Here is a 23,615-nt window from a genome sequence, read left to right as displayed (position 1 = left end):
ACAGAGCCTGATGCGGGGCTTGAACTCACAAACCGTGAGATCATGACTTGAGCCGAAGTCAGACACTCAACCAACTGAGCCACCCAGGCGCCCCAGAGAGGCATATCTTGGTGGCTTCTAAACACTTGGGCTCCTTGGAGAAATGGCTGATAACAGGTCAGAGGAACAATCAGGACCATCCTGTCACCTAAGGAAATAAAGAAACTATCAGAGAAACTATCACGTCAGATGTCAATTGAAAAGGCCCCCATTGCTAAGGGGATGCTTTGAGCACCCTGATGGATATGACATGTAATAGGCTGAAATATACAAAATGTTTTTTCATGATAATGCTTAAGGAAAAACTCATTGGTAAATGTTGGAGGTGTTAGGGAACCACTCCATTTATCCTTCCTTTGCTAAATGCTCCATATGTCTGAGTAGCCAACGAGTTGATAAGAGGAATTTTTCTACATAAAAGTGTGTCAGCTAATAAATGAAGAAGGAATGGAAGAGCATGACCATTCTTCAATTCCTAAAAAAAAAATGAATGGATGAATGAAAAATTGGAATGTGAACTGAATCACATGATGCCATTTACATTAGCACCAAGAAAATGTAACAGGTGCAAGTCTAACATAACACGCACAGGAACCATATGAGGACAGCTACAAAACTCAGATGAAAGAAATCAAAGAACATCTGAATAAATGAGAGATATTTCATGTTCACAGGTAAGAAGAATGAATATTATTACGGGGCACCTGGGTGGCTCAGTCGGCTAAGCGTCTGACTTCGGCTCAGGTCATGATTTCATGGTTCGTGAGTTTGAGCCCTGCATCGGGCTCTGTGCTGACAGCTCAGAGTCTGGCGCCTGTTTTGGAGTCTGTGTCTCCCTCTCTCTCTGCCCCTCCCCTGCTCACTCTCTCTCTCTCTCTCAAAAATAAATAAACATTACGGGGCGCCTGGGTGGCGCAGTCGGTTAAGCGTTCGACTTCAGCCAGGTCACGATCTCGCGGTCCGTGAGTTCGAGCCCCGTGTCGGGCTCTGGGCTGTTGGCTCAGAGCCTGGAGCCTGTTTCCGATTCTGTGTCTCCCTCTCTCTCTGCCCCTCCCCCGTTCATGCTCTGTCTCTCTCTGTCCCAAAAATAAAAATAAAAACGTGGAAAAAAAATTTTTAAAAATAAATAAACGTTAAAAAAATTTTAAAAATATATTATTATGAAGTCAATTCTTCCCAACCTGATCTATAGATTCGATGAAATCCCAATCAAAATTCCAGCAAGTTATGTTGTGGATATCAAAAAAACGGATCCTAAAGTTTTTATGGAAAGGCGGAAGGCCCCGGATAGCTAACAAAGTGCTGAAGAAGAACACAGTGGGAGGAGTCGTGCTACCTGACTTCAAGACGTACTAGAAAGCCATGCTAATCAAGATGGTGTGGTATTGGTCAGAAAGTAGACAAAGAGATCAATAAAACAGGATACAGTGTCCAGAAACCGACCCACATAAATACAGTTAGTTGATCTTTGACAAAGAAGCAAAACAACTCTGCGAGGAAAGGAATCTTTTCCACAAATCATACTGAAACACCTGGACGTCCACATGCAAAAAAGAATGAACCCGGAACTTACACCTTTCCTAGAAACAAGCTCAAGATGGATTCTAGGCCTAAATGTAAAATGCGGAATTATAAAACTCCTAGAAGACAACAAAGGAGAAAATCTAAATCACCTTGGGTTTGGTGATGAGTTTTTAGATACAACATGAAAAGCATGATCCATGGGGGAAAAAAATCAAGAAGCAGGGCTTTATTAAATTAAAAACTTCTGCTCTGCGAAAGACATTGTTAAAACATAAGCCACAGACTGGGAGGAAATATTTGCAAAACATGTAATTGACAAAGGACTTGTATCTAAAATATTTAAAGAACCATTACAACTCAAGAATAAGAAAAAAAAAAAAGAATAAGAAAACAAACAACCCACTTTAAAAATGGGCAAAAGGTCTGAACAGACACCTCACCAAAGAAGAGATAAGATGGCAAACAAGGATATGAAAAGCTACTTCCCCCCATGTCATTAGAGAATCACAAACTACAACAACGGTGAGATTTTACTATGCACCTATTAAAATGGCTCAAATCAAACAACCTGACAAGATCAAAAGCCTGCCAGGATATGGGACCACAGCAACTCTCTTTCATTGCTGGTGGGAATGCAAAAATGATGCAACCACTTGGGAATACAGCTTGTCAGTTTCTTGAAAACTAAAATATTCTCACCACATGATCCAACGATAGTGCTCTTTGGTTTTTACCCAAGTGAGTTGAAAACTTAGGTCCACACAAAAACCTGCCCACAAATATTTATAGCAATTTCCTCCATGATTGCCCAAAACTGGAACGTTTAGTAGTTGAAATGGTAAACAAAGTTCGGTACATCCATACAACAGAATATTATTCAGCAATAAAAAGAATGAGCTAAGAAGCCACAGAAAGAGACGGAAAAAAACATCCGCATGTTGCTAAGTGAAAGAAGCCAGTCTGAAAAGGCTGCACACGGTATGGCTCGAACTATATGACATTCCAGAAAAGGCAAAACTGTGGAGACAGTAAAAAGATCAGTGGTTGCCAAGGGTTTAGAGGTGTGGGGTGGTTAGACAGGTGGAGCACAGAGAATTTTTAAGGCAGTGACATTATTCTGCACAATCCTGTAACGGTGGGTCCATGGCCTTATACATTTGTCACAGCCATAGAATTGTACAAAGCAAAGAGTGAGCCTTAATGTAAACTGTGGACAAAATAAGCCTGTATCAATACTGATTCATCAGTTGTAACAAACGTACCACACTCAAGCAACATGTTAATCTAGGGGAAACTGTGGGGAGCAGTGAGGGGGTATCTGGGAAACTCTCTGTACTAATGCTCAATTTTTCTGTAAATCTAACACTGTTTTTAAAAAATAGCCTATTTTTAAAAAAATAAGAATTGATCTAGGCAATAACTGTCAACAGCTGCCAACCACACACAAAAAAGAAATAACCACACGTTACGTTACGTACCTCCTGATGGAAGAACACAAGACCAAAAACAAAAGAAAACTCGAATCTCATCAAGCTCTTACCTCTAACTTCCAAATGGCAGAAAATACCGCTGTACTCTAGGAAATACGGAGAACAATGCATTATGTCTGACAACACAGGGGTGCAATCAGAAATACAGACTATAGGACACCCTGCAGAACAAAACACAATTTCTTTAGCAAATCATTTGTAAAGAAAAATAACAGAGAGATAGAAGGAACTCACAGATGAAGAGACTTAGGAACAGATCGTGCAATTGCCATTTAAGGATCTCCTCTAGATCCCAGCCCAAATAAGGATCTCCTCTAGATCCCAGCCCAAATATTACACAAAACCTGTAATAATAAACTTTCATGAGGGGCGACTGGGTGGCTCAATCGGTTGTGTCCGACTTTGGTTCAGGTCATGATCTCATGGTTCGTTAGGTCCCGTGAGAGCCCGCGTCAGGCTCTGTGCTGACAGCTCGGAGCCTGGAGCCGGCTTCGGATTCTGTGCCTCCCTCCCTCTCTGCCCCTCCCCCGTTCATGCTCTGTCTCTGTCTCTTAAAAATAAATAAACATTAAAAAAAATTTAAATAAAAATAAAAATAAACGTTCATGAAACAGCTGGAAAAATCTAATACTAATTCTATATTTTCTTTTATTAAGGAATTATCGTTGATATTTTCAGATGTGATTAATGACACTGGTTTTATGTTTAAAATTAGAGTCCTCTTTTATTTTTATTTATTTAAAAAAAATTTTTTTAATGTTTATTTATTTTTGAGACAGAGAGAGACAGAGCATGAACGGGGGAGGGGGAGACAGAGAGGGAGACACAGAATGGGAAGCAGGCTCCAGGCTCCGAGCCATCAGCCCAGAGCCCGACGCGGGGCTCGAACTCACGGACCGCGAGATCGTGACCTGAGCTGAAGTCAGACGCTTAACCGACTGAGTCACCCAGGCGCCCCTAGAGTCCTCTTTTAGAGATAAATACTGAAATACAGATACGGATGAAATAATTTGGTGATTAGAGTTTGCTTCCAAGACTACAGCAGGGAGGAAGAAAGGGTAAGAGAACAGCTAAACCGAGGTCGACCGTGAGTTGGTTTTTTTGTTGAAAATGGGCTCACAATGGCTTAGGGAATCCTTATATCATTTCAGGGGTCAGAATAACAACTATTTCTTGCTCTGCTGATGAGCTGAGAATGACCTTTACATTTTTAAATGTTAGGGAAAAGTTAAAAGAAGAGTATTTCACAACATGTGAAAATTATGTGAAACTCAAATGTTAGCGTCCACAAATAAAGTTCTATTAGAACACAGCGGCACCATTTACGCACTGTCCTTGGCCGCCTTTGTGCTGCAGCAGCCGACTTGAGCAGTTGAGGCAAAGAAAAATATGGCTGTCCGTCCAAAGAATTCCCCACTTTGGCCATTTGGCAAAACACACTCCATGCCTCATCTACCCTCCTGGATGCCTTCTGCTCTGCAACTCAGAAGGTGTCTATGACATGGTGAAATGATTATTTTTCATGGAATTCATCTTGACCTTAAGTCCGGTGTCGAAACTGCAACATTAGCACATATATGGCTTGGCAGCCCCGGCTGGATTCTCATATTGAATTCTCTACCCCGAGCCGTTCTTGGATTCCCTGCACCCAGGCTGATATTCAAGCAAAATGAAACTGTATATTAAAGCTACGTACGTTTTACGTGACCCATGGCAGCTGTCTACTTGGAGATTTGTGGGACTCTCGTGAAAGCCTGCCAATTTAGACCCATTACTTGTGATTCTGAATTCTTGCATTGCAGGTGCTCGTGCGGCTCTGGGTTATCTGCTGTGCATTTCTGCTGAAGTCAGGCAAATGACCCGTTAGGAAAGAGCGCCTTGGATCCCAGCCTCCGCTCTGTGGCAGCCAGCTCTCTACGAATCCTGTCGTGTCGGTTTTCATGACAAATCCAGTCCTTCTGGATGGGTCTCTGGGGAGTTAATTGGGCGGGGAAGAAACATGCCGTGCCCTCGGAGAAGAGCCGAGGGATGGAGCCCTCTGCACCTGCCCGCTGGCCGGCGCTGGCCCTGTCGCGGCCCGCCTGTCCGAAGCGATGTGGCTCTCGTGGCAGCTGATGGTTTGGACTGCGAGCGCTCCTAAGGGCAGAGCGTGGCTGCTGCCAGCTGGTGTCGGAGAGCATGTCAGGGCAGGCCTCGGTCATGCCCTGGTGTGGCCTCCGTCACCCCCTGGCAGGGCCTGCCCACCTGGCCCCACGCCCGGGGCGGGAGGCGTCAGGCCCGCTCTGCAGTGCGGCCAGGGAATTGCTGCGTTCTTGTCCTCCGTGGGTTACTCCCCACTGAAGCTGGCTTCAAGCCCGCGCTCTGGGGGGGGGACAGTGCTGGCGTGTGCATGCATGCGTGTGCCTCTCCTGACCCCCAAAGCACGGGGTGTGGAGGTTCCTGGCAGCAGCCGGCTGACTCGGCTCCTGGGGGAGCGCCGATGGAAAGCTCCAGCAGCCGTGACCGGTCCGGTTACCCAACAAGCCCGGCTCCTGCCTTTGGTGTGTCGGGAAGCCACATAGTCTGCGTCTGGCGCCAGCCCCCGTCAGCTGGGAATCAGAGGAGATGGAGAAAATGAAGCTCCGTGGGGATTCGCCCAGCCTGGAGCGGATGAACACCCACTCAGGGCAAAACCGGAAAGGGGCCGTCTGTAAGATTTCCATAACGTTTGGATGAAGACGAAGGTGGGCCCGTTGAAACAAAAAGGCCAGGAAGCCGTGACACTGAAAGGAGAGTAAAAGCCCAAATTCTCACCGTTGCCCAGGCCCTGCTTCGTCCAGCCTTTGGCTCTTCCTGCCTCGTTTCATGCCACTTTCCCTCGCTCCCACCTTGTGTCACACTGGTCGGTTCAGCTGCTCAGACATATACAGCCTTATGGCCTCAGGGCCTTTGCACAAGCAGCCCCTTCTGCCCGGAATGCCTCATGCCCTCCTTCTGCATCCTCTTTCTCCCAGTCCTGACCTCCACCCCGCCTCTGCTCCTAGCCCACCCCTTTTCTTCCGTGAGGCCCTGGGGGAGAGTTCCCCCTGCCTCCGCCTTACAATCTCCATCAGTAATTCTGTCTCAGATTTTTTTTTTTTTTGGACTCCGTCATAGCCCTTGATACAACGTAGCTGTTTTACTTCTTGTTTTACCTACTTAGGTTTTTTTTTTTTTTTTTTTAATGTTTATTTTTGAGAGAGACAGAGACGGAGTGTGAGCGGGGGAGGGGCAGAGAGAGAGGGAGACACAGAAGCCGGAAGCAGGCTCCGAGCTGTCCGCTCGGAGCCCAATGTGGGGCTCGAACCCACAAACCGTGAGATCGTGACCTGAGCCAAAGTAGGACGCTTAACCGACTGAGCCACCCAGGCGCCCCGTTCCGTTTGCTTACTGAAACAGCCCCTACCAACCTGGAGTCGGTGTCTCCCTGCCCCCCAGTTTCAGATCTCACCTGGGAAGCTCCTGAACAGGTTACAAACCCACAAGGAGCCTTCTGCTTCTCTTTAACTGACCCCACATGAGCCTTGGTCAGACCAGAGTTCTTATTATGGGCTAACCTATGATTTGGGCATTATTTACTATTTTAATGATCCATGAGATTTCTGTCCACTCAGAGCAGGCAGTTGTATTGGTCAGAATAGGCTGTACAAATAACCCCCAAATCTCACAAGCTTCAATCCCTGCAGAGCCCAATAGGAATGTTCTGGATTGCACGGCCCTCCAAAGAGTCATTCAAAGATCCTCCTGTCATGTGACGCTTCATCGTTCACCACGCCTCCCCGTTCACGCCTCCCCGTTCACCACAAGTGGGCAGGAAGACAGCGGACTCGCCTGGACCCCTCACCTGCTCGGTCCGCAGAGACACAGCTTACCCTCAGTCGGACAGGCAGTCCCACGGTCACGGGGAGACAGGGTCTGGCGTGGGGGATGCGAGATGGAACCCCCCGGCGGGCAGCCTCTTCCAACAACGGCTCTCACAAGAGGAACACGAGGGCCCCTGCCACAGCCGTGGGCCACGGGCCGTAGGAAAGAATGACCCCCACGTCTTCATATCACCCACTTCTCACACCCCCTTGGAAGGCCCGAGTGCCCCACAAATTCCAGGCCGCCCAGAGGTGTCCACTGTGGTGGCCCTGTTTAAGGGCACGAGTAGGACGTCGCCTGTACCTTCTGCTTCCTTTGTCTTCTGTTTCACTCTTGGCCCTTCTCTGGAAGGCCCTGGTGGCAATAGTGCCCGGGCGTGGCCCTTGCTGGCTGCGCCACACCCCTCACTCTGCGGCCCGCCCTATCCTACACGTCCTGTTCGGACATATCCTGACGTCCAGCCCCGTCGGCCCCAAGAGAGCTCCATTTGGTACATGATCCTTCTCTTCCTCCATCTCTCTCTCTCTCCTTTCTCACCCTGGCTTATACTTGGGTGCCGGGAAGAGAGTGGTCCTCCAGGATGGACCCAGTCATAAAGGACTGACAACACACCCCTCTGAGACACGCGCCTTTGAAGCAGGAGGTTGGTGGCGGACAGACGCGTGCAGACAGAACCACAGGCAGCTTGACAAACCGGAGGAAGGCACGTCGGGCTGCCAGCGGGGAGGGTCGTCCGCCTGGGGAGCGGGGGCTCTTAAGTAGCAACAGGTAGCTGTTCTCTGTTTTAGTCATTCATTCATTCATTCATTCATTCATTCATTTTTGAGAGATGGCACATACAAGAGCAGGGGAGGGACAGAGGGAGACGGAGAGAGAATCCTAAGCAGGCTCCGTGCCCAGCACAGTGTCTGACGTGGGGCTCGATCTCACAACCATGACACCACGACCTGAGCCGAAATCAAGAGTCGGATGCTTACGGACTGAGCCACCCAGGCACCCCTGCCCTCTGCTTTAAGATATAAGCTGCATGACTCTTCAGGTATGGTGAGGCCAGCAGATCAGGAGGTAACTGCATTGTAAACGGAGTCTGTGACCTTCCGTTCCCAAGAGGAGGGCCACCCGGGGAAGCATCAGGGTCAGGCAGGTGGCAGAGACAGGGGACTGTGGGTAAGAGCCTTTATTGTGGTTTTTCCCACAGGAAGGAATGGACAAGGCAGGGGGAGCAGGCTTAGGATTGGCTACTCGGAATAAACTTCAGAGGGCTCTGGGGCAAAGCTGTCCCTAGTTGTCTGGTATGCCCATTTGCCATTTAGAGGGTACCTTCCCCAGTTTGTTTCTTTTGCAGTTTAAAGACTTCTCTCATGTATTTTGTAATAGCCGTTTTCAAGCACGCACAAAACAAACGGTATAATATCCCCCAGCCCCAGCTATCGCCTCACCTCAGTACTTACCAACCCACGGCCAGTCTTGTTGTAACTATACCACGACCCCCTTCCCCCTTTTCCCCATGCTGATTTGCAGCAAATCCTTGACAACAGAGGGTCTTTATAAATCGGATCAAGTCACTTCCTAGTTTAAAAATCTCCCACAACTTCCCGAGGCTTTGACAGTGAAAGCCTACACTGAGCATGACACTCGGAGCCCTGCTAACCCCTCTGGGGGCATTTCCTCGCTCGGCTCAAGCTACCGTGGTGCGTCTGTTCTCTGGACTCACTGAACCTGTCCCAACTCCATGCCTTCACCCTTGCCGTCCTGCCCTACGTCTACTCAGCTGGCTCTACCCTGGCATTCACGTCTCAACTCAGACGCCCCCACCCCACTGGAAGGTCTTCCCAGGGGACCCATCCTGGTAGTCCCCTACCTCTAACGACACACTCTCCACTGGACGACTCTGAAATCAGTTCACTCATTTCAAAAGTTTGCTCGTCCTACAATTAAAGCTTCAGGGGCGCCCGGTGGCTCGGTCAGTTGGGAGTCTGACTCTTGGTCTCAGGTCTTGTTGGGCTCCATGCTGGGCCTGAAGCCTACTAAGAAAAATAGATAGATAGATAGATAGATACATACATACATACATACATACATAGATAATCGATAGGTGATTGATAAATAGATGGATAGATAGATAGGAAGATAGATACATAGATAGATTGATGATAGATCGATAGACGGATAGATAGATATATAGTAGATAGATAAATAGATGGATGATTGATAGATAATTGATAGACGGATATAAGATAGATAGATAGATAATTGATAGATGATAGATATTTAGATAGATAGATGGATAGATAGATAGACCGATAGATTGGAAGATCGATAGATAGATAGATAATAGATAGATCAAAGCTTCAGAAAAGCTTTGTTCAACATAATCTTGTTCAATGTTATTTCCCCATAAAGTGCTTGGCATATCATAAGCACTGACCATTTGTGCAGTAAAAACAAACAGAAAAGAATACAAATGAAAGGTATTAACTTTAGGGCAGTTTTTTTTTTTTTTTTTTTTAAGTTTTTTGTAATGTTTTTTAAAAAATTTTCCTTTTCAATGTTTATTTATTTTTGACAGAGAGAGAGAGAGAGAGACACAGCATGAGCAGGAGAGGGGCAGAGAGAGAAAAGGAGACACAGAATCCGAAGCAGGCTCCAGGCTCTGAGCTGTCAGCACAAAGCCCAATGCGGGGCTCAACCTCACAAACCTTGAGATCATGACCTGAGCCGAAGTCAGGTGCTTAACCGACTGAGCCACCCAGGTGCCCCATAAGCACGGACCATTTATGCAGTAAAAGCAAACGGAAAAGAATACAGATGAAAAGTATTAACTTTAGGGCAATTTTAAAAAGCAAACTTTCCTGGTTCACTTACCGTCAAATTAACGGATTTAATTAAACGTCGTTTGTTAGGAAAAATACATGCGCACCAATTTATTTGCGGGGGTAGAGGGACAAAACCTCTCACCGTGCGAAGACATGCGCACCTGTGAAAGATCCTAAGTGAGCTGAGTTCTGAATCCGCAAACAGAGAAAGAAAGTTCAGGATGAACTGGCTATTTTTAGTGCTTAGAGGTACCTCCTTGCTCCAGCTAATGTGAGAACCACACTCTCTCGCTCTTAATGCCTTGACATGCCAGGGGGGAGAAAGGCCTCTAAGGAGACAGGATTAATGAATTCTGAAATGAGAAGTAAGACACAGAAATTTAGTTCGCTTAAGAAAAGCCTCCATAGGGGCGCCTGGGTGGCGCAGTCGGTTAAGCGTCCGACTTCAGCCAGGTCACGATCTCGCGGTCCGTGAGTTCGAGCCCCGCGTCAGGCTCTGGGCTGATGGCTCAGAGCCTGGAGCCTGTTTCCGATTCTGTGTCTCCCTCTCTCTCTGCCCCTCCCCCGTTCATGCTCTGTCTCTCTCTGTCCCAAAAATAAACGTTGAAAAAAAAAAATTAAAAAAAAAAAAAAAAGAAAAGCCTCCATTGAAGGCGTTTGAGTATTTGAGGTCCTATTTGATAGAACTCAGATTCTACAGTGAAATTACATTGTGCGTTTAATTATTTCATATCATGTTTTAAAACAAATATATAAAATATAATTTAAAAACATGATTTTTTAAATGGGGAAAATCCGTTCCAAAAAAAAAAAAATCCTCTTTTCTTCCCGGTCCTGCATCCCGCACTCTGCTGTCTACACAGCCCCTACCCTCAGCCCCTACCTTTCATCTAACCTGCCTTTAGAACTGTCTTCACAACTGAGAATCTATTTCACTGCCTGTAGTGAATCTGTTTCACTGCCTGAATCTACTGCCTGTAGAAATATTTTTTTTTTAATTTTTTTTTTTCAACGTTTATTTATTTTTGGGACAGAGAGAGACAGAGCATGAACGGGGGAGGGGCAGAGAGAGAGGGAGACACAGAATCGGAAACAGGCTCCAGGCTCTGAGCCATCAGGCCCGAGCCTGACGCGGGGCTCGAACTCACGGACCGCGAGATCGTGACCTGGCTGAAGTCGGACGCCCAACCGACTGCGCCACCCAGGCGCCCCTGTAGAAATATTTTTGTGGAACAGGTGCTCAGTGCTCCCGATTGTGAGTGCGTATGCCCTTACACACAAAAAACGTGTAGTAGAAAAGTTTCGTGTTGATTAAATTTGTATTAATCCCAGGCCTTTAAACTCACTAGAAGGGAATCCTTTTACAAAAGCAAGCAACGCTCCCCATAACTGTTCTGTTGTAAGTCCACAGACTGGGAGACTGGGCCGATGTAAGGCAGGTGGCACCTACACAGCCGTGGGGCCTCCCTTCCCCCTCGGGTCGACTCCGGCTTTCCAGAAGGCCCGGGGGGACGACAGCGTACCCTCAGCCTTCTCCCACACGTCCCTTGGTTCCGAGGGCAACGACAGCATTATTAATTCAGGCACTGGCAGGAACGTGCAGGGGCTGGGGCAGGCTCCTGGCACGGAAACTCTTGGAAGACACAGCACTGAGGCAATCGGGAGACCTGGAGCTGCGTGCCGGGCAAGGAATCCGTGGAAAAAACCTCACCTGGTTTCCTGAACTCTGTGGCTGGATTCAGGCCTCCCACTTCAAGGCCTTATGTGGCTGGGCTGGGCTGGGCTGGCCTAAGGAGTTGGGGCACAAAGGACTCTGAGGGACGCCTGGGTGGCTCAGTCGGTTACGTGTCTGACTTTCGATCTCAGCTCAGGTCGTGACCTCCCGGTTCGTGGGTTCGAGCCCCGCATCGGGCTCTGTGCATCCAGCTCAGAGCCCGGAGCCCGCTTCGGATTCTGTGCCTCCCTCCCTCTCTCTCTGCCCCTCTCCTGCTTGTGTGTTTTTTCTCTCTCTCTCTCTCACACACACACAAAATAAATAAATAAACTTAAAAAAAAAGAAAAAGTGGGGCGCCTGGGTGGCGCAGTCGGTTAAGCGTCTGACTTCAGCCAGGTCACGATCTCGCGGTCCGTGAGTTCGAGCCCCGCGTCGGGCGCTGGGCTGATGGCTCGGAGCCTGGAGCCTGTTTCCGATTCTGTGTCTCCCTCTCTCTCTGCCCCTCCCCCGTTCATGCTGTGTCTCTCTCTCTCCCAAAAATAAATAAACGTTGAAAAAAAAAAATTAAAAAAAAAAAAAAAAAGAAAAAGAAAGAAAGAAAGAAAGAGGGCACGTCGGTCGAGCTCTGTGGATGGCGTAAGTCCAAAGACTTCACCTGTGTGCCACATCATTTGGAACATTTTTCTGTGTGGCAGCAAAAACCCTTGACGTGATTGGCTCACTCACACCGCACACGTCTCTATGAGGTAGGATTAATATCACTTTCTACTGCGTTGAGGGAACTGAGTCACAAAGAGGTAGGAAACCTAGTGAGCTCACATGACTTAGGCAGAGGACGAGCTGGGAATGTATCCAAAGCCCTCTGACACCAGTGTCTAAGTTCTTCACAAGCACAGAGCCAGCACAGACAGGGATAAAAGACACAGACCCACGCGACGTGGGTTCAGATCCTACCTCTGCTGCTCTTTAGCTGTGTGATTTTAGCAGGTTGCCAAGCTTCTCTGTGCAACAGTCACTTTAGGTATAAGCTGGGAATAACGATAGGAGCCTCCACATGGGGTTGCGTGTGCATTAAATCAGCCACTCACTACACGTGAGTGCTTCTCTGGGCCTGGGATATAGCAAGTGCTGTGTGTCTACCGCGGTCTGCCCAGAGAATGGGGGTCCCTTCCCCCACCCCTGCCAGATGGGCGACTGGGCCCCTGCACTCCAAGGCCGAGCCAGTCTGCTCTCTGAGCCCTCATTGTGCCAGAGCCATATGGGGCCAAGCTGGGCAGCCTGCCTCCAGGGCCTTGCGGAACACTTAAGGGAATTGGCTTCCCATTTTTTCTCACCGCATCCAGGAGCTCATGGGAGGCTGCGCTGAGGGTCAGATCTGAGGCAGAAATTAGAATTAAGCCTCCTCTCCAAATGCTTGAAGCTCTGCCGTTAGCTCTCCCCACCCCCTCCTCCCCTCCCCCTCCCTTCCAGCCCTCCAGCCCTCACACCCTCCCCACCTCCCTCAAGTCCGGGGTTCTCAACGTGACTGCAAAGGCCCCCGGGAGGCTGGGGGGTCTGCAGTCTGCGAAACTGAGCGTGTGTGCGCCCACGCGAGCACGCATTTCTTGGGGAGACTTCCACGGTTAGTGTCCTGTTCTCAAAAGGGGTTTGCGATCCCTCAAACGTCAGGGACCCTGGCATTGATTCCATCGGATACATCAATCTATTGGGCTGGGCTCTCCAGAAAAGGCCCCAAGCTGGAGTTAGGCATGCAGGGGGGTAGCTGAGAAACTCCTGCGGGAGAGACGGGGGCGGGGGGGGGGGGGTGGTGTTGGAGAAACAGAATCGGGGGGCAGTCAGGCAGGAGGGAAACCTACCCAGGAGCTGCTCGCTGGGGTTCTGGAGCACAGACGACTAGCAGAAGGGTCCCACGCTGGACAGAAGCGCTGGGCCCCTGGACCACATGTTGGCCTCCGCAGTCCTAAGCAGAGTAGGGCCAGGTTTGAAAGCCGAGGTCTATCCTGAAGGACCCGTCACCCTGCCATTCTCATTGTGGCCGGGGCCTGAGCCCTTCCTGGAAGGGGGTCTGGGCAGTACACCCCAATGCCCTTTACATGCCCTGGGTAGCCACTGCACCCAGCTTCTGGCCCGTCCTCCTCACAGTCCATCAGACTTGCCCAGGTAGATCCAGATCCAAGTGGCCCAGCCTAAGCCACACCAGGGGCCCCTCGCCCTTGACCTAGGAAATAGGAGTCCCTGAACTTGACCTGCGGAAGAGAGCCAGAGGGATGTTGGGCAGGAGAAGCAAGGGAAGTCTTTATCTCATGAATGGATTATATGCATGATGGTTGTTTAAAATTTGGGAACATTTTCTCGCGGAAATCCTGTTAGAAATGGTTCCCCGGGCTCATTTGCAAAAACCTATTAAATTCTTAGCTAGGTTTCAATAATAGGAAGGGTCATCCTGAGGTCGGAGGCCGGAAAGACCCCCACCCCCCCACCCCCATCCCACCTCTGAGTTGTCCGGGGAATCCTGCAGCAGCGGAAGAAAAGGAAAAATCTGCCAGCATCAGGGGACAGAGGCAGTCTGAAGGAATCCAGGCTGGCAAGGGCGTCCCAGGACTTCCGCAGTGAAGGGAGAGGGGCTTAGCTGTAGAGAGACAGAACCCAGGGATGCGGAGACCCCCGGGGTCTGCGGCAGGTGGGGGGGGGGGGGGAGGTCCTGCAGCAAAGGCACGCTGCTCTGTGCAGTGAGGTTACGCCGCCTCTTTACTAACAGGGTTTCTTGCCTGCCATCAGCCCAGGCCTCTTTGCGATCACCCTCCCGGAAAGGCTCAGCCTGGCTGGAAGGAGCCAAAGCGGCCTCCAGCAAGCTCTTGGTTAACCTCTGCGATGCCGGGCTTCTCCTCCCAGAGCGCCCGCAGCGGCAGAGCGCGCCCGAAAGGGGACGTTCCGAAAGCGGCCACTAGAGGGCGCGTCCGCCCTTCCCTACTCCGGGAGCGTCCGAGAGGGCGCGGGTGGGGAAACCCTTGGTTGTCATGGCCCTTTAATGAGAAGCCTTGTTCCCAAAGTGCCCTCCTCCCAAGGAAAGCTCCAGGCTTCTATTAAAGGGAACAGCTTGGGGGGTGGGTGATGGGTATTGAGGAGGGCACCTTTTGGGATGAGCACTGGGTGTTGTATGGAAACCAATTTGACAATAAAATTCATATATTGAATAAATAAATAAATAAATAAATAAATCAAGGGAACAGCTTATTTATCCTCTAACATGAGGAAGCTTCCATACAGCATCAATTAAACACGCTTAATGTGACCAGAGCGGGAAAACAGCTAACGGATAGAATGAAGGGTTGTTACCATTTTGAAACATCAAACCACCCATTTCGGTCTCCAGGGCGTGTAGATCAGCTCTGGGATGGGTCTCAAGTTTGCCTATATGCCGCCGAGTCCTGTCCCCTCCTCAAACAGGCTGAAGCTTGGGGGGCTTGCCTGGGTATGGTGTCCAGATCCTCCAGACCTGTCGAGTAGCCTTGCTCCGTACTGATTTTTCTTATTAGTACGCACATTGTCAGCACCTTCGTTACAATGTGGGCGCTGAAAAATTGGGCCACTGGTGATATTTTCTACACTGTTGACCTAATGTGTAGGACAGATTCTGGAAGGTTCCATCGTCCGGACCGAAGTAGGTCCACATTGAATAAATATGTTCCCAGGTGTGGGGTGTTCAAGGAGCACACGATGCGCCAAGAAAAAGTGAACGGAAATCTCCAGCAAGAGCCACAGTTCTAAATTCTGAACTGCCGGAGGGGTGGGTCAGACACAGGATGCCATTAAGGTTGTGGCTTAGTAACTAACCAGAGGGTGAGGAAAGGCGCTTAGGAGAAATGCCCCTCTTTCCTTGGTTCCAAAAATAGTGATTTCCTAAGCAGCTGACCTGCTTTTATCTCAACATTCATCCGTTTCCCTTTTCTGTTTACTCCTGGTGCCCGGCTTGTGGCCCTTTGGAAGGAAGTCTGTCAACCGGCTCGGTAAACTCTGTATTTTTCCTCACCTCACTCCTGGCTCCTTGTTACGTCTCCATGCTTTGTTTTTTTTTTCTCCTGCTCTTGTTTTTAGTGTGTATGAAGCTTATCGCTTGTGTCTCTTTTGTAAACTGCCTTAAATCCTTTGTGGAACAGAGCAAACGGCAAATAAAATAAAACAGACATCAGATACGTTCTCTCTGCGGCACGGCACCAGGCCGAAGTGTGTGTGAATGTTTGTTACCTGTGATCCTAGGCAGGAAAGGAGACTTTTAACGTTCTCTGCCAGACTGCCTGACTGGTGACATGTTCCAATAACTTTCCACTTCCTGTCACCCTTAATTTGCTTACCCTGTTACTTGGACACCTCCAAGTCGCGTCTTCTAGACTTTTCTCTTTTGTATGTCATACCCCACCTCACTTTTCTGATTTCCTAATTTCAAAAAGTATATTCTAACGTCTCGGATGGCTGAAGCAACAGATTCATTGTTTAAAAAAATTCACTTTGGTTTACACGTTTAAACTTTTTTTTTTTTTTTTCTTCTCTCTCTCTCTCAGAAGACGTAAGTAATGCAAACCAGCAATATCATTTCGCCAACCCGGCCGGTCCCTTTGAAACGGATTAAGAAACGAAGAGAAAGTCACAGCGGTTTGTCTCAAAAACTCAGATACTCCCAAAGCAATACACGTTTTGGCTGCCGGTGTTGCTGTTACAAGGATTGGTAGCCTTTTTGAAGGCCTCCTTTCCTGAATCTCAAAGGTTTGACCCCAAACTGGACTGTTTGGTAAATGAACGAATGAGTTAGCACAACCTAACCAACATGCAGGGGAGGAATGAATGAGTCCCCTGGGTCGGGCCTGGGGAGTTCCATTACCCGGGTCCTCGAGTGGGACTGACTGACTTTCAATGATGTGAGCGTTTGCGGAACTGGTGTTGCTGCGGTTTTCTTGAGGAGGAAGGGACTGGGCCAGAAAAGGCTGGTCTCTGGAAAAGGCAGCTTTGAAGGAGAAAGCCTTGGTGGACAAGGAAAGCTTTTTCCCTTCTCTCCCCCATCACCTCCCCTCCCTCAAGTGTTAGCAACTTGCCATGTGAATGCCAGCAATGAAACCCCACCGTCCTGATCCCACAGTCCCTTCTTTCCCTGGCTTACTTCTGAATGTCTGTCCTGAGAGGCTTTTTATTTTTTTCTTTCTTTTTTTTTTTTCTGAGAGGTTTTTCATTTCTGAAGGTGTTATGTCATTGGCCAGGCCTAAACATTTAAGAGAACAGAGAGGGTAATTAGTCTGTGGGTTTGGGCTGGGTAAACAACCGATTTCTCTAATTCGGGTCAAAAGGTGGATGTACCGAGGACGCACATTTTTACCGAAAAAATTCATTTACATGAGAAAATTCCACCGGTTGGTCTTTTTTCGACTCCGCAGACGCGTCTCATTCTCTCTGGCTCCTGCTTCTTTTGGTTTTACTTTGACTCCTTTTTTTTAGGACTCTGAAACATCCCAGTGTTGTGGGGCCGGGCTTTACAAGAAGCAGACAGTGCTTGGTGAAGGGGGGGCCTCTCAGCAAGCTGGAAACATTTACTTCCCTAACCAGCTTCCCTCCCTGCCAAGGAATCCGCGAGCCTGGGGAAATGCTTTCCCTACTATGTTTACAAAGCACTAAATTTTCGAAGTCATTAATTCCCTTCATAAAGAAAGGGCCTAATGGAGTTTTCTATTAGTCATTGAGAGAGCGGTTATAACCCTGAAAGATCCAGAAAGCAATAAGGAGCCTAAAGTGAAGCGGGTGTGAGGTGGGGGAGGGGGGGCAGCAAAATCAGTTCTCTTTTTTCGCCGTCAGATTTCTCCGGCTCTAGAGGGAAATATTTTGAATGTCTTCATCGCTACCTCACACGTTTGTTTATTTTGTTTTCCTTTTCAGAACATTGGGAAGTGTTGTTGTGTAGACACAGACCTCGTCCCCCTCCAAGCGTGTGTTTCTCAAAGGAAGCTTCTTTGTCCCGAGGGTTCTGGCTAACTGTGTCCGGAACGGAGCACCCCGCATGGGGGAAGGGAGAAGGGGGGAGGCTCAGGGTCTCAGCCCCGAGGGGCAGGCACCAGAACAGAGGTGCTGGCTGGTGTGCCCAGGGGGCCAGCAGAAAGGCCCAGTGCTCCGACTCTCCTTGGAATCCAGGCTTCTGGGGAGACCGTTAACCCTTTCAGGGCCTTAACCCTGCAGGGACGCCCTCCTGTTCCAAGCCCCTGCTTGGCCATCTCTGGGTGGGTTCTGGGGGAAGGAGAGGGGATGTTATTCTTGGTCAGGGCACTGCTCCCTGCACAGCCCAGCCCCCAGGGCCTTAGCAGGGCCCCCCATAACTCCCCGATGATGAGTCCGGTAAAGATTCCTACGGACTTCGGCATAGATTTGTTTTCTAGAGAATGTCCTGAGACTCCAAATGGCTCTCAGAAGTGTCACTGTGGCCAGAGAATCCACCGGAAGCTGTGTCGGCGGGGAAAGCGGGAGTTTTCAAAACAGGGCCCACAGACTTCCCACATCAAAATCACCGGCAAAGCTTGTTAAAAATACAGACTCTCCACCACCGCGACCACCACCAGCACTGCCCGCTACAAACTCAGAATTTCTCCGGAGGGTAGGGGAATGGCAGGAAAGACCAGGAAGGGTTCCTGCACCTGCCTCTGAGCCCCTGAGGCATGCAGGCCTCTTGGCCTCCTGTGATGGTCCCCGAAGGCTTTCTCTCCAGATATAGAAATACTGGGCTCCCATGGGAGAGGGCATGCCCAAAGGCCACAGGGGACCCCCAAGGCACGCTGTCCCCATGGAGCAGTCAGCAGGCTGTGCCTGCCAGCCTTCTGGACTCTGAATCTTCTTGCGCACATTGGTGTCTTCACCTCAATGCTCCTGGGTAGAATCCAAGAGAGTATTAGAGTCTCTCCAGAAAGTGCTTACGAGTGTGGATTTCAGTTACCCTGGAGATGGCCTTTGTCCCCCCGGGGCTGCCTGTTTGGCATATGGGCCTGGCCCTATCCTATTTACATTCCTAGAGAGACACTGCGGGAGCCATATTGGGTGGAAGAAATTTACAGACAGGCACGGGGATCAGGGATCCTGTAGCAAAAAGAATTCCCAACCTCTGACTATCGGACGCACCCGGGGCATGTTGGCCGCTGTAGCACCCACGTGGGACCCACCTCCTCGGGAGGCTTTCAAAGATGCTGGGATTTTCTTCTTGTATTCGTCTTTCCTCTGTGCCAAGCCTTTAGAGGCAAGGAGCCAGGAGCCAGATCCTGGCCCTGCCTTTTATAGATATGCGATCTTGGGTACATTAGTCTCCTCCTCTGAGCCACAGATGGCCTTACCTGCAAAACAGAAAAAATAATAATAGTCATGATGTTCCTGCGGCATCAATGAGATGAAATCTCATACCAAGTGCTTGGCTGGTGCTTCAGCGGATCTATTCCTCCCCTGCCTGCCGGCAGGATCCTTGCTGGGTGTCCACACCAGGAACTTGGGCGTGTACCTGCACACTCAGAGAAAGGGGGTCAGGGAACCATTCGAACTGCCTAAGTTCCACCAGTGATCTGTCGTGCCCTGATAGTTAGTTGCTCCTGATGTTGAGCGGAGATAATTATCGCTCGATTCTCAAAGCAACAAGTTGCCCGGTCTGTCGATGAGACCTCCCATCGAGACATATGATCCCCCAAGCTGGGGGTGGAGGTTGCCCCACCCCTTTCTTCTGAGCCCCCCCATGCTGGGGGTGGCTCTGGGCGCGGTAAATATTTATGCACATGTCTTGTGTAACTATCATGGATCTGGGTGCATCAGGAGCCATGGAGAAACACGCTGGCACCTAAGGGTCCCAGCTTCGAGAGACAGCGTTGAGGCCAAAGATGGGGAGTCTGTTGGCTACCGATGGCTGTCAGGTAGCAGAATCCTGCGGTCTGTTCATTGTCTTGGAAACAAAGTCTTGAATTGGGAGGAAGAGAAAGCAATGGTAATTAAAGCTTTCCTTGGGCAGAGCTTCCCAGTGAAGGGAATTGGCACATTTCTTGCGTGCCCATTAAGCTCCAGGCGCTAGGCTAAGAACTTCGCATACATTGAATGTTTTAATCCTTACAACAGCCAGAGAAGGGACTGTGGTTGTCACCAAGAAACAGAGGTCAGAGAGGTTAAATAGCGTCCTCAGAGTTTTACAGCTACTCAGCACCGGAACCAGGAGACGAAGCCAGGGTTGGGCCCTGTACCAAGGGAGAAAGGGAACCAGTCCTGCTCTTTTTAACCCTGAAGCCTTGCCGGTGACATGCTCTCAGAGACTGGCTATCCTTGAGACCAGGGAGAAGGCTCCTGTCTCCAGGGAATGCCTCCGAGCTTCCCGACTGGGTCGATGCTAAACCCCTTCCTGATGCCTCGTGGATGCCCACTGGGAAAATATGTTCCGTGCTATCTCAAAAGATGTATATATTAAGACTCAAGGGAATGGAAAGACATCAGAGACAAAAGAAAAGAGAGAGAGGAAGCCCAGTCTACCTTCATCTTCAAGCCCCGCCCATTTGCAGGCACTGTCCCTCCGCTTCTCACACAGACCTCGGGATCCACCGGCCACCGCAGGCCCTTCCGCCTTCTGTTCCCTGGATCGCTGGCAGCCACATTTACTTCTGGAAGTTCCTCCTTACATGGGTCGGCGCCTCGGCTCTTCAGATGCAGCCAGACTGGCACAGCCTGCTTCTTCTCACCCGGTCCTACGCCTTCTGGACGACCTCATAATTGCACGTGTAGACACTCGTCCCTTCTGCGAACGGTGAGCTCCGCCGAGGCGCTCCAAGGGTTGTTGTCCAAGCGTTGGCCCACGGAAGGCACGCAACAAATGCTAAATGGCAGACTGAAGGAAGGGATGGCGGCCTGGGAATAGAAACTTCGTGCCTCCGATCACATTCCCAGACAGAAGGATCTGTCCGGTCATTGTTTTCGTTGCAGCCGGAATGCAATACTTTCTTATTCAGAGATAGTCAGGACGACCTTGTTCCCTGAGATGGTAAACAAGGTTACACCGCCTCGTGGAGAGCTCCTAGGGAATAACCAGTAACTAAGCAGTGGTCGAATGTTCACAGGATCATTGAAAAATGAGAAGAAGAGGGCCTCTAGAATTCAAAGACAATAAACAACGCTGGAAAACTATTTTTTAGATTTCCAAGCAAGTATTTCAGTAGCTCCTGGGACAATTCACTTCACTTTGTAAGAGTCACTTCGGTAACTCAAAAGCATTCACTGAGCACCTCCCGAGTGCTTGAAGCTACAGGGGAAATTAAGATCTTCTACATAGAAAGTGCTTTATGGCCCTCAGCACATGTCGCGGAACGCTTCTGTGTTTCTCGGCGTCTTCACGAGGTGGGCAGAACGGCGGCTGCAGAAGGTGGCCTTGTCCTAACACCTGCAGTGAATGTGTGACCTCACATGGTCAAAGGGACCTTGCAGATGTGATTACACGGAGGGTCCTGAGGTGGGGAGAACACCCTGCCTTATCTGGGTGGACTCAGTGTCATCACCAGGGTCCTTATAAGGGGGAGAGAGGAGGGTCAGGGTCAGTCGTAGGGGATGAGACAAGAGAAGCCCATGGTTGGGAGGTTGGAGCCATGTGGCCAGGAACCGAGGACAATGGGCAGCTTCCAGAAACTGAAAAGGGCGAGGAAAGGATTCTCTCCCAGAACATCCGGAAGGAGTATAGTCTTGCTGATACGTCCATTTTAGACTTTTAGGTTTGTGTCATTTATTACACGCATCTTTACAACAGAGATAAGGATAGTCCTTACCTCGTGGGCTCTGCCGTTAGATGATACGTGACAGAGGTCCAGAACAGCGCCAGGCACGTGGCCATTTAGTCAGCTGTCATTATGATAGAATTCTTATTTTATTGCTCTTTATTTGGGAGATCTTCTGCTGCGGGGTAGGCAGACCCCCTTCGTATTCATAAAACGAACCAGTATTAAGTCCTCGCCAGACCCCAGGTCCTCAGTAACCCTGGGGACCGGAGAGAAATTGAATGGTCTTTCTGACCTCAGGGGCTCCTGGCAGGCAGGGAAGGCAGGCAGCTTAACATGAAGGCCAGCACGGGGTGACAAGACTCAGTTAGGGGCATGCCCAGGATTGGGAGTCCAGAGGGAGGATCTCTGGTGGGAAGCAGGGTGACTGGGGAAGTCCCTCTAATGAAGGAAGCCTTGAGCCAAGAACTGTAGACAGCAGAGGCTGCCGGGCCGGCAGGCGGAGGGACCAGAGGGAACCGTGCGCGGAGTCAGCCCTCCAGAGAAGAAGGGTTGGACAGCTGCCCAAGATCCCGCAACCGAGACTCAAACCCAGACCTTCTGCCTTAGCCCTGTCTGCTGCCCTGGGGATACTCTGCATGCACGTGACCTAGCTGCTGGCAGGCCTCAAGGACAGCATGGTTTACCCAGAGACGACTGGGTACAGGATAAGGACACAAGGTAAAACAACCATATTTGAGAAAGCTTAAGAATAAATGGTGGCCAAATTCCACCAGGAAGGTGTAAAAGGACCAGATTTGGGAAGATTTAAAGAGGGAAGAACATGAGTCGGACCCTACGGGTGGGTAGGATATGGACAGTCGGGGGCGGTGGGTGAGGGAAGTACCTTCTCAGCATCATGGAGGCCAGTCCTCCCCGAGGCAGGCCACTGGGCGAGCGTGGGGACTAGCCACAGGAGCCCAGAAGGCAAGGATGACGGGCTAGCTGTAGAAAGTCATGTGGGGCCTTGAAAGCTCGTCCCAGACAACACTTTATTCGGAGCGTATTTGGGGAGTCTGCTGAAGGGTCCTTTGAGTAGTAGGAAGCGATCAGTGTATCAGACACACTAACGGGTCTGCCTCCAAGACGGGACTTACCTTTCTGTCTCCAGCATGGTACGTGCTCCTCCCTTATTTGTTGACCTGAATGGAGATTTGTAGGATGGATAGGAAGGCAGGGGGGAAATCTGGTTTCTGATCTAAATGCTACTTATAACTGAGTATAACTGACTATTGACTCAGTTGTTGAAACAGGAGCTGAAAACGGGATTTCGGCACCGGATTCTGATGGTAAGACGCAACGCCTTCTCTGTCTTCTGAGCCTTAGCACAGTATGATTCCTGCCCACGCCAACCCCGCACGCGGGGAGTTGCCGAGCAAAATGGGTGCTTGGCTGCCAAAAGGTGCCCAAAACTGTGCACCAGAAATAATGGTAACAATAGGACATGTAGAATGCTAAGAAACTGCTGGCAAGTAGAATGAATAGCAGGGACCACAACTTGAACTTGGGTGAAACGAGGCGCGCTTCGATTCAGACAACCGAATGACGGCGAGGCACCCTAGCCTCGGGAACGGCTGGAGCAGGGACCCAAATTCAGACAGAACCTTCCAGCCACTTCTGCCACATGCTTCTCTCTGCATGTTAGCTTCACTGTCACCAAAAGGTAGTGGATCTTTTCCTCCAGGACGTGGGGGACACGAGCACCAGCGACGTCCAGGCTCTTCTCTCCCTCCCAGTGAGGACCCCTCTCCTCCACCAGCTGCAGTTCCGATAAATGTCAGGGAGGGACCGTCTCCAACGTTCCTCCCCTCAAGGGGACTGAGGCCAGGGAGGCAGAGTCACAGAAAGGGATGACAGCCCCATTTCGGTCCAAGTGGCTGGCGTCGGGGGACACAACAGGTAGTTTCATCAAAGAAGGGCTTGGGTAGCGAAAACACTAAGGCACTATTCCGGGCCGGCAAGCCAGCTTCAGGATTCGCACAACAGCTTGTGGCAAAGCTAGGCCTGGAAGGGTTCTGTTCTCTTTCGGGCATCACAGCCTGTGTTCCCAGGTCATCCCGTCTGGCCTCTGATTCCTGGCGAATCCAGGAGAACTCACTTATCCCTTCACTGGAGTCAGTCTCGGCTCTCTCCCCAACTTCCCTCTGCATGGGGTCCTCTGAAGTTCCCGGTGCCTGCAGTTCAAAATTCAACTTTGGGGGCGCCTGGGTGGCTCAGCCGGTTAAGCGGCCGGCTTTGGCTCAGGTCATGACCTCACGGTTCAGGAGTTCGAGCCCCGCGTCAGGCTCTGTGCTGACAGCTCAGAGCCTGGAGCCTGCTTCGGATTCTGTGTCTCCCCCTCTCTCTGCCCCTCCCCGAC

At 50.0% G+C, this 23,615-nt stretch overlaps 1 long non-coding RNA gene across 3 annotated transcripts; it reads right to left on the bottom strand.

Annotated features, from left to right (window-relative positions):
* Positions 1-4,134: 4,134 nt before the first annotated feature.
* On the bottom strand, positions 4,135-14,302 carry LOC123593657. Of its 3 annotated transcripts, XR_006710458.1 has the most exons (4): positions 13,957-14,292; positions 13,606-13,711; positions 13,322-13,425; positions 4,135-5,815 (listed from the first exon to the last, which is right to left on the bottom strand). It is a non-coding gene; the product is annotated as an uncharacterized LOC123593657 (long non-coding RNA). The 3 variants fall into 3 exon arrangements; XR_006710468.1 differs by having other exon boundaries at positions 13,322-13,711; positions 14,222-14,302; XR_006710435.1 differs by having other exon boundaries at positions 13,322-13,711.
* Positions 14,303-23,615: the final 9,313 nt, after the last annotated feature.

Source organism: Leopardus geoffroyi, chromosome A1, assembly GCF_018350155.1.
Source record: "Leopardus geoffroyi isolate Oge1 chromosome A1, O.geoffroyi_Oge1_pat1.0, whole genome shotgun sequence".
NCBI classification, from domain to species: Eukaryota; Metazoa; Chordata; class Mammalia; order Carnivora; family Felidae; genus Leopardus; species Leopardus geoffroyi.
This window is presented reverse-complemented; position numbering and strand designations above follow the sequence as displayed.